This window comes from Panulirus ornatus, chromosome 55 (assembly GCF_036320965.1).
Source record: "Panulirus ornatus isolate Po-2019 chromosome 55, ASM3632096v1, whole genome shotgun sequence".
Lineage (NCBI taxonomy): Eukaryota > Metazoa > Arthropoda > Malacostraca > Decapoda > Palinuridae > Panulirus > Panulirus ornatus.
In genome coordinates this window covers 10,137,389-10,150,874 of record NC_092278.1, presented here as the reverse complement: position 1 = coordinate 10,150,874, position 13,486 = coordinate 10,137,389, and positions in this window count along the sequence as shown.

The window sequence follows — 13,486 nt, the reverse complement described above, 5'->3', positions numbered from 1 at the left end:
TGCCATCATGATAATATACCGCCAGTAAAGAAATATATATTCCCAATACTCGACAATATAACTATTCTGAAAATATTGCCAACATGAAAAGACAGTCACCTCCTTATTATATAACAAAAATGACAAATAGCCATCATGGCGATTTAGGGATTTAATGTTACAGCCACTATGGTAATATAGTTTGCATAACAATGTGATCTTAACGACAATGTAGCCAACATGACTATATAGTCACGTTGACAATACAACCACCGTGACAGTACAGATAACATGACAGTACCGTCTCTAAGACAATATTGCCATCAATTTGACAAATTATATGATAATATAGATATTATGGCAACATAGTCACCATAACAATATACTCAGAAATGCAATATAATCGCCATGATAAAATTATCCTACCATGAAAATATAGCCACCTACCATTTTGGTTTCCATTACAATGTGGAAACAGTAATAAAAGATTTACCATGAAGTTACTGAAACCATAACAGTATAGCATATCATGGCAATGTAGTCAGCTGATAATTTAATCAAAATGACAATTTCTCTTCTATAATGGTGTATCCTCAAGGGCAATATCAACACCATTACAAAAGCTTCTACGAAAATAGTCATTATGACACTATAAAAATCATGATAAAAAAGTCACCATGACAATATAGTTATTTTTGCAATATAGCCACAGTGACATTATAGTCATAATGATAATATAGTCGCTATGACAATATTGTCACCATAAAAATATAATTATCATGATATTTCGCTTATGACAAAGAATGTAAGAGTTGAATAATGAAAATATATCACCTATAAAAAGATCACCTTGCCAATATAGCTAAGGTGACGATATATACATTATAGCAATGTAACTAGAATTAGAAGACAGCAAAAATGACGGTATGGTCATAATGACAATACTGCCACTATGAAAATATGTTCCCCATGACACTATAGCTACACTGACAACAAAGACATATTCACAAAAGAGCAACATTGAAAATACAGCAACCGAGAATATAGTCACCATCATATTTCAGCCACCATGATGGTAATGTCACGATAAAAATCATCACCATGTCATTAGTCACCTTGATAATAACTTACAATGACTGCATAAACATCATGAAAATATAGCCTCCATGTCAACATGTCTGCCATGATAATCTGGCCATAATGATAATATAGTCATGACGGCAATTTATTCACTATAAGAATATGGCCACAGTGATCATATAACTGATGTGACAATAAAGTCAAAGAAGCAAAAAAGAAATATACAAATCATACTCACTATGGCAGTATAACTACATGACAGTATAGATACTGTGACAAATAGTCGCTTTTGAATCATAGCAAACATATAGCCGGCAGGACAACATAGTCTCTATGACAAAATAGCGACCAAGACAGGATATATCATTATGATATAGACACCTTGACAGTATAGACCATAAAACAATGTAATAAACATGAAACTGTACCTGCCAAAGCATTATAGATGTCATGAAATTTTAGTCAACATGACAAAATTATCATAATGAAATATCATCGCCATTACAATATTGTTACCATAATCATAGACCAATCATGATCATATAATCAGCAGGTTGACATAAACAATATCACAGTATAAAAACCATGACAGTATAAGTGACATGATGATATGATATCCATACACATACACTTACAATACCAAAGAAGACGCCATGAATATATTCTTATCCTGATCATATAATCATAACAATATTGTATGTAGTGACAAATATATCCCCAACGACAAAATTAATCATAGCAATATAGCCATCAACTTGTTATAGCGACCAAGATAATGTAGCGAGCATTGTATTGAGAATTACAATACAGCCACCGTGCCAATGTCGTCACCATGACAATATAGCTACCATGAAAATATAGTATCGTTGATAATGTAGCTGCCATGGCAAAATATTCAAGATAGAAAAAACCCAAAAGATAGCCACAACAAGAGTTTAGCTGCTAAGACGATATATCACCATGCCAATATCTCTAAAATGTTAGTATAGCCATCATGGCAATATATCAACAGAAAAAATACTCATCACAACGATATAGCTAACTTGACAATATACTACTCTGACAATATAGGTAACATTAAAAGACAGCCACCTCCTTGAATTATAAAAAAAATAAATGAAAAAAGCCATCATGGCAATATGGTAACTAAACAATATAGCAATCATGGCAATATGGTAACCAAACAATATATCCATCATGGCAATATGATTACCATAGCAATGTATTCTTGATGGCAATATAGTCACCATGTCCTTATAGTCACGATGACAATACAACTACCATGACAATACAGAAAACATCAAAATATAGTCTCTAAGACAATATTGCCACTAATTGAACAAGTTAAATGACAATATAGATATTATGGCAACACAATCACAATGACAATATACTCAGAAATGTTATATAATCGTCATAATAAAATGATCCTACCGTGAAAATATAGTCACCCTGCCACTATGGCTTCCATTACAATATAGCCACATTAACAAAACATTCACCACGACAATATTGAAACCATAACAATATAGCATATCATGACAATGTAGTCACTTGATCATTTAATGAAAAAGAAAAATTTCGCTTCTATTATGGTATAACCTCATGGACAAAATTTTATACACTTAAAAAGCCTCTATGAAAATATAGTCACTATGACATAAATATCATGATAAAATAGTGACCATGGCAATATAGCCACTCTGAGATTATAGTCATTATGACAATATAGTCGCTATTAAAATACTGTCACCTTAATAATAAAGTTATCAAAATAATATATCGTCTGTGACAAAATATGCATGATTAGAAAAGGACAGTATAGCACCTATAAAAAAGATCACATTGCCACTATAGTCAAGGAGACGATATATATATCATAGCAACGTAAAGAAAAAGAGATGATAACCAGAATGACGTTATGTTCATAATGACAATACTGCAAGTATGAAAATATGTTCTCCACGATTCTCTAGCTTCACTGACAATAAAGCCATCTTCACAAAAAGAGTACTATTGCAAAAATAGCAAACGACTAAACAACCATCAAGACAGTACAGCCACCATGACAATAATCTCTCGATATAAATAAATCGCCAGGACATTAGCGTCACCTTGATAATGAATATACAATGAGTACATGAACATCATGAAAATATAGCGTCCATATAAATATATTTGTGAAAATATAGCCTCCATATGAATATTTTTAAAGTGACAGTTTCGCCATTCTGATAATATAGTCAAGACGATAATATATTCACCATAACAATAAAGCCACTATGATCACATAAATGATATGACAATATAATCAACGCAACAATAAACGCATTTATAAATTATATCCACTGTGAGAATACAGCCGCATGAAACTATAGATACTGTGACAAAATAGTAATTTTTCGATCATAACAAACATATAGCGTCCAAGAGAATATAGTCTTTATGACAAAATAGCGAAGACATGATTTATCATCACATTACAGTCACCTTGACGGTGTAGCCAATAAAACAGTGAAGCAACCATGAAAATGTACCTACCATAACAATATAGCTTACATGAAAATAAAGTTACCATGACAAATTCATTACAATGAAATACAAACTATATCACATTATGGTGTCGATAATCATACACCAATCATGATCATATAAGATAAAAACCTTCCAAACAAAGCAAGGATAGCGACAACGCAGGGAGGAATAGCTACGACCTAGATCTGAAAGACGATAGCAGCTCCGTACACGTCGGGAGCTGGTGCTCGACTGTCATCAGGTGACTACATATTCATGATATGCTATATAGTCATGGTTTCAGTACTGTCGTAGTGAATGTATTATCATGTTAGCTATATTGCAATGGTAGGGTGCCTAAATTTTCATGGTAGGATAATTTTTTTATCGCGGTTATATTGCATTTGTGCTAATACTGTCATGGTGACTGTGTTCCAGTAATATCTATATTATCATTTAATTTGTTGAAGTGATTGCAATATTGTCGTAGACACTCTAATGTCATGTTGCTTGTATTGTCATGATCGTTGCATGTAATTTTGACTATATAGTCATGTTGGTTAAATTCCAGTTATGATTACATGGTTATGGTAACTATATTGCCATGGTGACTATATTGATAGGTGACTACATTGCCATGATAGCTATTTCTCATTTTTGTTAAACTGTAAGGAGGTGACTGTCTTTTCATATTGAATATATTATCAGGGTAGCTATATTGTTAAGTTAGCTATATCATTGTGGTGCTTATTTTCTTTTTCTGGTGGTATATTGCCATGAAGCCTAGAGTAACATTTTGGCGATATTGGCATGGTGATATAGTGTCAAAGCAAATAAACTGTTATTGTGGATATGTTCCATGGGATTTTATTATCATAGTAACTACATTGTCAATGTTACTATATTTTCATGGTAGCTCCATTTTCATGGTGACGATATTGCCATTGTATCTGTATTGTTATTTTCAATATAATGCCATACTAGCTACATTATCTTGCTCGCTATATTTACTTGCTTGTTATATTGCTATGATTAATTCTGTCGTTGGGGATATATTTTGTCATTAACTACAATTTTGTTTTAATTATATGATCATGATAACACGATTTTCATGGCAGCTTATTTGGTAATGTGAGTGCAAGTGTATGGATATCATATTATCATGTCACTATATTGTCATGGTTTTTCTACCGTGATGGTGTTTATGTCAACCTCCTGATGATACTATCATGAATGATATATGATTATGGTAACTAAATTGTAATGGCGATCATATTTCATTGTGACAATTTTGTCATGTTCCCTGCATTTTCATGGTAACTATATTGTTATGGCGGGTACATTTTCATTGTTTCATTGTTTTATTGGCCATACTGTCAAGGTGACTATATCTTAATTAAAAATCTTCTCTTAGTCGCAATTTTGTCATGGACACTATATTGTCCTGGAGCCTATATGTTTGCTATGATCCGAAAGAGACTATTTTGTCACAGCATCAATATTGTCAGATGTTTATATTGCCATAATGAATATAATTTGAAGGCTTCCTTATTGTTGCGTTGACTGTATTGTCATATCACTTATATGATCATGGCTATATTGTTATAGTTAATATATTGCAGTCTTGACCATATTATCATATTGGTTAAATTGTCATGGTAAGTATATTGACATGGAAGCCTTATTTTCATGAAGTTTATATAGTCAGTGAATTATATCGTGACATTATTGTCATAGTGGCTGTACTTTCATGGTGGCTATATTGTCGTTTCCTGTATTTTCACTGTTCCTCTTTTATGAAGATTGCTTTATTTTCATTGTAGCTATGGTGTCATGGGGGATATATTTTAATAGCAGCAGTATTGTCATTATGAACATACCGTCATTTTGGCTATCTACTTATTTTGGTTATATTGCGAAGATTTACATATCGTCACCTTGGCTATATTGTCAAGGTGATCTCTTTTATAGATGCTATGTTGTCATTTCTTTTAGTCATGCTTATTTTTTCATAAGCGATACATTATCGTGATAACTTTACTATTAAGGTGACAGTATATTGTCATTGTGACAATGTTCACAATATGACTATAATCTCTTAGTGGCTACATTGCTAAGACAACTATACTCTCATGGTGACTATTTCATGATGATGGTTATAATGACAGTTTGGCTGCATTTTCATTGTAGCATATTTAATGGTGTTGATTTTGCCCTTGAAGATTTATTATAAAAACGAGAATTTCCTTTTCTTTAAATTATCATGTGAATATATTGCCATAATATGCGATATTGCTATACTTTCAGTACTGTCATGTTCAATGTATTTTATGTTGGTTACATTACAATCCAAGTCATAGTGGCCAGGTAACTATATTTTCATGGTTGGATCATTTTGTTATGACGATTTTATTTCATTTGTGAGTATATTCTCAGGGTTACTGTGTTGCCGTAATTTCTATATTGTAGTGGACGCTACATATCCTGAAATCTATATTGTCATATCAGTTATATGATCATGGTAGCTTTATTGTCATAGTGAATATCTTGTCGTCGTGACTATATTATCATAATGGCTAAATTGTCATGGGAAATATGTTGACATAAGGGCTATATTTTCATGTTATAAAGTCATTGAAAGATTACTATGAAGGTGACTCTAATAGCCTGGCGATTGATGTATATTGTGACATTATTGTCACGATAGCTGCATTGTCATGGTGGCTATATTGTCGTTTCCTGTATATTCAATGTTACTCTTTTGTGAAGATTGCTTTATTGTCATTGTAGCTATAGTGTCATGGGGAACATATTTTCGTAGTAGCAGTATTGTCATTATGAACATATCGTCATTTTGGCTATCTGCTCATTTTGGTTACATTGCGAAGATTTACATATCGTCACCTTGGCTATATTGACAAGGTGATCTGTTTATAGTTGCTATATTGTCATTTTTTTTTAATCATGTATATTTTTTCATGAGTGATACATTATCTTGATAACTATATCATTAAAGTGACAGTATATTGTCATGGTGACTATATTGTCATTATGACTACAATCTCTTAGTGGCTATATTGCTAAGATAATTACATGTGACTACATTTTCATTGTAGCTTATTTAATGGTGTTGATATACCCTTGGAGATATATCATTATAAAAACAGATATTTCATTTTGTTTAAATTATAAGGTGTATACATTGTCATGATGTGCTATATTGTTATAGTTTCAGTACTGTCATGGTGAAAGTATATTATGTTGGATACATTACAATGGAAGCCATAGTGGCAGGGTGGCTATATTTTCATGGTTTGATCATTTTGTTATTAGTATTTTATTGTATTTTTGAATATATTATCATGGTGAATGTGTTACCATAATTTCTATATTGTCATTTGATTTATTAAATTGATGGCAATATTGTCATAGAGACTGTATTGTCATGTTGCCTATATGGTCATCATGGTTGTCTTGTCATCGTGACTCTATGGTCGTTAAAATTACATTCTTTTGGTGACTATATTGCCATCATGACTTTTTGTCAGAGTAGCTATATTGTTAAGTTAGCTATCTTATTGTAGTAGGTATTTTGTTTTTCTTTTGGTATATTGCCATGATGGCTATACTAGAATTTTGGCAAGATTAGCATGGTCATATAGTGTTCGCAGCCCAACTGTTGTTTTGGATATTTTTTCATGGGAATACATTATCATGGTACCTACTTTGTCAAGGTTACCATATTTCATGCAAGATACATTGTAAAGATGACGATATTGCCATAGCGGATGTATTGTTATGTTCAATATAACGCCATCCTGGCTACATTGTCTTGGTCGCTATATCAACTTGATGGCTATATTGCTACTTTCACTTTCATCGTTGGGGATGTAATTTGTCTTTACCTAATATTTTGTTGTGATTATATGTTCATGATAATATTTCTATGACGGCCTATTTGGCATCTTGAGTGTATCTGTCTGGATATCAAATCATCATGTAACTCAGTCTGTCATTCTTTTAAACTGTGATGGTGCTTATGTGAAAATGCTGATTACATTATCATCATCAACGTATGATTATTGTAACTATATAGCAATGGTAATATCTTTTTGATCATTTTGGTATGTTGACTTCATTTTGATAGTAGTTATATTGGTATGGGAAGTATATTTTTTATGGTTCTGACATAGTTTTATGGGCTATACTGTCAGGGCGGCTGTACAGTATTCATAGATTCTGTTTTGGACGCTATTGTTTCCTGGACGCTATTTACTTTAGAGAATATATGTTTCCTGTGATCCGAAAGTGACTATTTGGTCACAGTATCTATATTGTCAGGTGGCTATATTGACGTTGTGAACATATTCTGAATGTTTCTTTAATGTTGCTTTGACTATATTGTTATATCAGTTATATGGCCATGGTAGCTTTGTTGTTATAGTGAAAATATTGTAGTTGTGACTATACTATCTTAATGGCTAAATTGTCATGGGAAATATGTTGATATGGATGCTATATTCTCATGATTCTTTTATGGTAATTGTAAAATTTTTTTCAAGTTTACTCTAATATCATGGTGATTGATTTATGTTTTAATATTATTGTTATGGTGGCTGTATTATCATGGTGGCTATATTGTCGTTTGATGCGTTCTCAATGTTACTATTTAGTGAATATGGCTTTAATGTCAGTGTAGCTATACTTTCAGTGGAACAAGTTTTCATAGTGGCGCAATTGTCATTATGAAATAAAGTCATTTTGGCTATCTTCTAATTTGGGTTACATTGCTATGTTATATATATCGTCACCTTGGCTACATTGGGAAGGCGATTTTTTTTATAGGTGGTATATTGTCATTTTTTAATCGTGTATATTCTGCTATAAGCGATATATTATCATGATACCTATATCATTAAGGTGAAAATATTGGCATGGCGACTATATTGTCTTTATGACTGTAATCTTATGACAACAATATAGGTACCCTGATATATAGGAAACATGAAAAGACAATCACCCCCTTGTAATATAACAAAAAATAACAAACAGCCATCATGGCAATATATTCATTTAACAACATAGCCGCCATGGGAATATAGTTACCATATCAATATAATCTTAATGGAAATATAACTACCATGACCATATAGACACGATGACAAGACAACCACGAAGACAATACCGAAACCATGACATTACATTATGACAATATAGCCACCAATTCAACAACTCAAATGACAGTATAGATATTATGGCAACAGTCACCATGACAATATACACACAAGTGGAATATAATCGACAAAACAAAATGATTATATTATGAAAATATAGCCACTCTGCCACTATGGCTTCCATTGGAATATAGCCAACATAATAATACAAATACAATGACATTCACGAAACCATAACAATATAGCATGTCACGATAATGTAGTCCCCTAATGATTTAATCAAAATGAGAATCTCGTTTTATGATGATACATCCTCAAGGGCAAACCGAACACCAAAATAAAAGCTACCGTGAAAATATAGTCACCATGACATTATAACCATCATGATGAAATAGACACCATGACAATAAAGTTACTTTGGCAAGATATCCAACATGATATCATTGTCATAATAACAATGTAGTCAAAATACCAATATATAGTTACCGGGATGTTATAGTTGTCATGATAATGTATCAACTGCGACAAAAATAAATAGTTAAGGAAATGAAAATATTGCAAATATAGCGAAGGTGATGATATTTATATGATACAAATGTAACCAAAATAAGGAGATGGCCAAAATGACAGTATGTTCATAATGACAATAATTCCACTATGAAAATATATTCTCCAGCACACTATAGGTACACTGACATAAAGCTATCTTCACTAAAGCGTAAAATTAAAATACAGCAAAATACTATATAGCCGCCATAACAATACAGCCATCTTGACAATAACATCACGATATAACTCAATCACCAGGACAATAGAGTCACCTTGACAGTAATCTTACAATGACTTTATAAATATCATAAAATAATGGCCCCCATGTCAAAATATTTGCTATGACAATTTAGCCATTATGAAATTATAGTCACGACGACAATCTATTAACTATGAAAGTAAAGCTACCATGATCATATAACTGATATGACAATATAATCAAAAGAAAAAATATAGAAACATTGAACTTATATTCACAATGGCAATATAACCACCTGACAATATAGATACTGTTAATAGATAGTCGTTTTCGGATCATAGCAAAAATATAGACTCCAGGACAATATAGTCTCCGTGAAAAAACAGTGACTCAGACAGGATTTATCATCATGGTATGCTCATAACATTATAGCTGTCATGGAATTGTAGTGAACAAAATTATCACAATGAAAATGTAGTGTACAAAATTATCAAAAACAAATAAAACGACATTACAATATAGTTACCATAATCTTACGCCAATCATGATTATATAATCAGCAGGTTGACATAAACAAGATCATTGTGTAAAAACCATGACAGTATAAGTGACATGATGAGATGATATCCATTCACTTACACTTACAATACCACTTAAGTTTCCATGAAAATATTATCATGATCATATAATCACAACAGTATTGTCACTAATTACAAAATATATCCCGAAAGACAAAATTAACCATAATGATATAGCCATCAAGTTGATATAGCGAACAAGATAATGTAGCCAGGACGGCATTATATTGAAAATAAGAATACAACTACCATGCCAATGTCTTCACCATGACAATGTAGCTACCATGAAAATATAGTAACCTTGACTATGTAGCTACAATGATAAAATATACACTTGAGAAATATCCACAACAAGAGTTTAGCTGCTAAAACGCTATATCGCTATGCCAATATCGCCAAAATGTTATTATTGCCATCATGATAATATACCGCCATAAAAGAAAAATATATACCCAATACTCGACAAAATGCTATTCTGACAATATTGCCAACGTGAAAAGACAGTCACCTCCTTGTTGTATTACAAAAATGACAAATCGCCATCATAGCGATATAGGGATTTAACAATACAGTCACTATGGTAATATAGTTAGAATAACAATGTGATATTAACGACAATGTAGCCAACATCACTATATAGTCACGTTGCCAGTACAACTACCGTGACAATACAGATAACATGACAGTACCGTCTCTAAGACAATATTGCCATCAATTAGATAAATTATATGACAATATAGATATTATGGCAACATAGTCACCATGACAATATACTCAGAAATGCAATATAAACGCCATGATAAAATTATCCTACAATGAAAATATCGCCACCTACCATTTTGGTTTCCATTGCAATGTAGAAACAGTAATAAAAGATTTACCATGAAGGTACTGAAACCATAACAGTATAGCATATCATGGCAATGTAGTCAGCTGATAATCTAATCAAAATGACAATTTTTCTTCTATGATAGTAAATCCTCAAGGGCACTATCAGCACCATTAAAAAAGATTTTACGAAAATACAGTCATTGTGACATTATAAAAATCGTGATAAAAAAGTCACCATGACAATATAGTTATCTTGGCAATATAGTAACTGTGACATTCTAGTCATAATGATAATATAGACGCTATGACAATATTGTCACCATAAACATATAATAATCATAATAATATTTCGCTTATGACAAAGTATGGCAGAGTTAAATAATGACAATATATCACCTATAAAAAGTTCACCTTCCCAATATAGCTACGGTGACGATATATAAATTATAGCAATGTAACTAAAATGAAAAGATAGCGAAAATGACGGTATGGTAATAATGACAATACTGCCAATATGAAAATATGTTCCCCATGACTCTATAGCTACACTGACAACAAAGGCATATTCACAAAAGAGCAACATTGAAAAAACGGCAAACGAGAATATAGCCACCATCATATTTCAGACACCATGATAATAAGGTCACGATACAAATCATCACCATGTCATTAGTCACCTTGATAATAAACTTACAATGACTATATAAATATCATGAAAATATAGCCTCCATGTCAACATGTCTGCCATGATAATCTGGCCATTATGATGATATAGTCATGACGGCAATTTATTCACTATAACAATATAGCCACAGTGATCATATAACTGATGTGATAATACAGTCAAAGAAGCAAAAAAGAAATATACAAATCATATTCACTATGGCAGTATAACTACATGACAATATAGATACTGTGACAAATAGTCGCTTTTGAATCATAGCAAACATATAGCCGGCAGGACAACATAGTCTCTATGACAAAATAGCGACCAAGACAGGATATATCATTATAATATAGACACCCTGACAGTATAGACCATAAGACAATGTAACAATCAAGAAACTGCACCTGACGAAACATTATAGATGTCATGAAATTTTAGTCAACATGACAAAATTATCATAATGAAATATCATCGGCATTACAATATAGTTACCATAATCATAGACCAATCATGATCATATAATCAGCAGGTTGACAAAAACAATATCACAGTATAAAAACCATGATAGTATAAGTGACATGATGATATGATATCCATACACATACACTTACAATACCAAAGAAGCCGCCATGAATATATTGTTATCATGATCATATAATCACAACAATATTGTATGTAGTGACAATTATATCCCCAACGACAAAATTAATCATAGCAATATAGCCATCAACTTGTTATAGCGACCAAGATAATGAAGCGAGCATTGTATTGAGAATTACAATACAGCCACCGTGCCAATGTCGTCACCATTACAATATAGCTACCATGAAAATATAGTAACATTGATAATGTAGCTGACATGGCAAAATATTCTAGATAGAAAATAACCAAAAGATAGCAACAACAAGAGTTTAGCTGCTAAGACGATATATCACCATGCCAATATCTCTAAAATGTTAGTATAGCCATCATGGCAATATATCAACAGAAAAAATACTCATCACAACGATGTAGCTAACTTGACAATATACTACTCTGACAATATAGGTAACATTAAAAGACAGCCACCTCCTTGAAATATAAAAAAATAATAAATGACAAAAAGTCATCATGGCAATATGGTCACTAAACAATGTAGCCATCATGGCAATATGGTAACCAAACAATATATCCATCATGGCAATATCATTACCATGGCAATGTATTCTTAATGGCAATATAGTCCTCATTTCCTTATAGTCACGATGACAATACAACTACCATGACAACACAGATAACATCAAAATACAGTCTCTAAAACAATATTGCCATTAATTCAACAAATTAAATGACAATATAGATATTTTGGCAACACAATCACGATGACAATTTACTCAGAGATGTTATATAATCGTCATAATAAAATGATTCTACCATGAAAATATAGTCACCCTGTCACTGTGGCTTCCATTACAATGTAGCCACAATAACAAAACATACACCACGACAGTACTGAAACCATAACAATGTAGCATATCATGACAATGTAGCCACTTGATCATTTAATAAAAAATAGAAATCTCGCTTCTATTATGGTATAACCTCAGGGACAAAATTTTATACACCATTAAAAAGCTGCTATGAAAATACAGTCACTATGACATAAATAACATGATAAACTAGTGACTATGGCAATATAGCACCTCTGAGATTATAGTCATTATGACAATATAGTCGCTATTGAAATACTGTCACCTTAATAATAAAGAAAGATCACCTTGCCACTATAGTCAAGGTGACGATATATACATCATAGCAACGTAAAGAAAAAGAGATGATAACCAGAACGACGGTATGTTCATAATGACAATACTGCAAGTATGAAAATATGTTCCCCACGATTCTCCAGCTTCACTGACAATAAAGCCATCTTCAC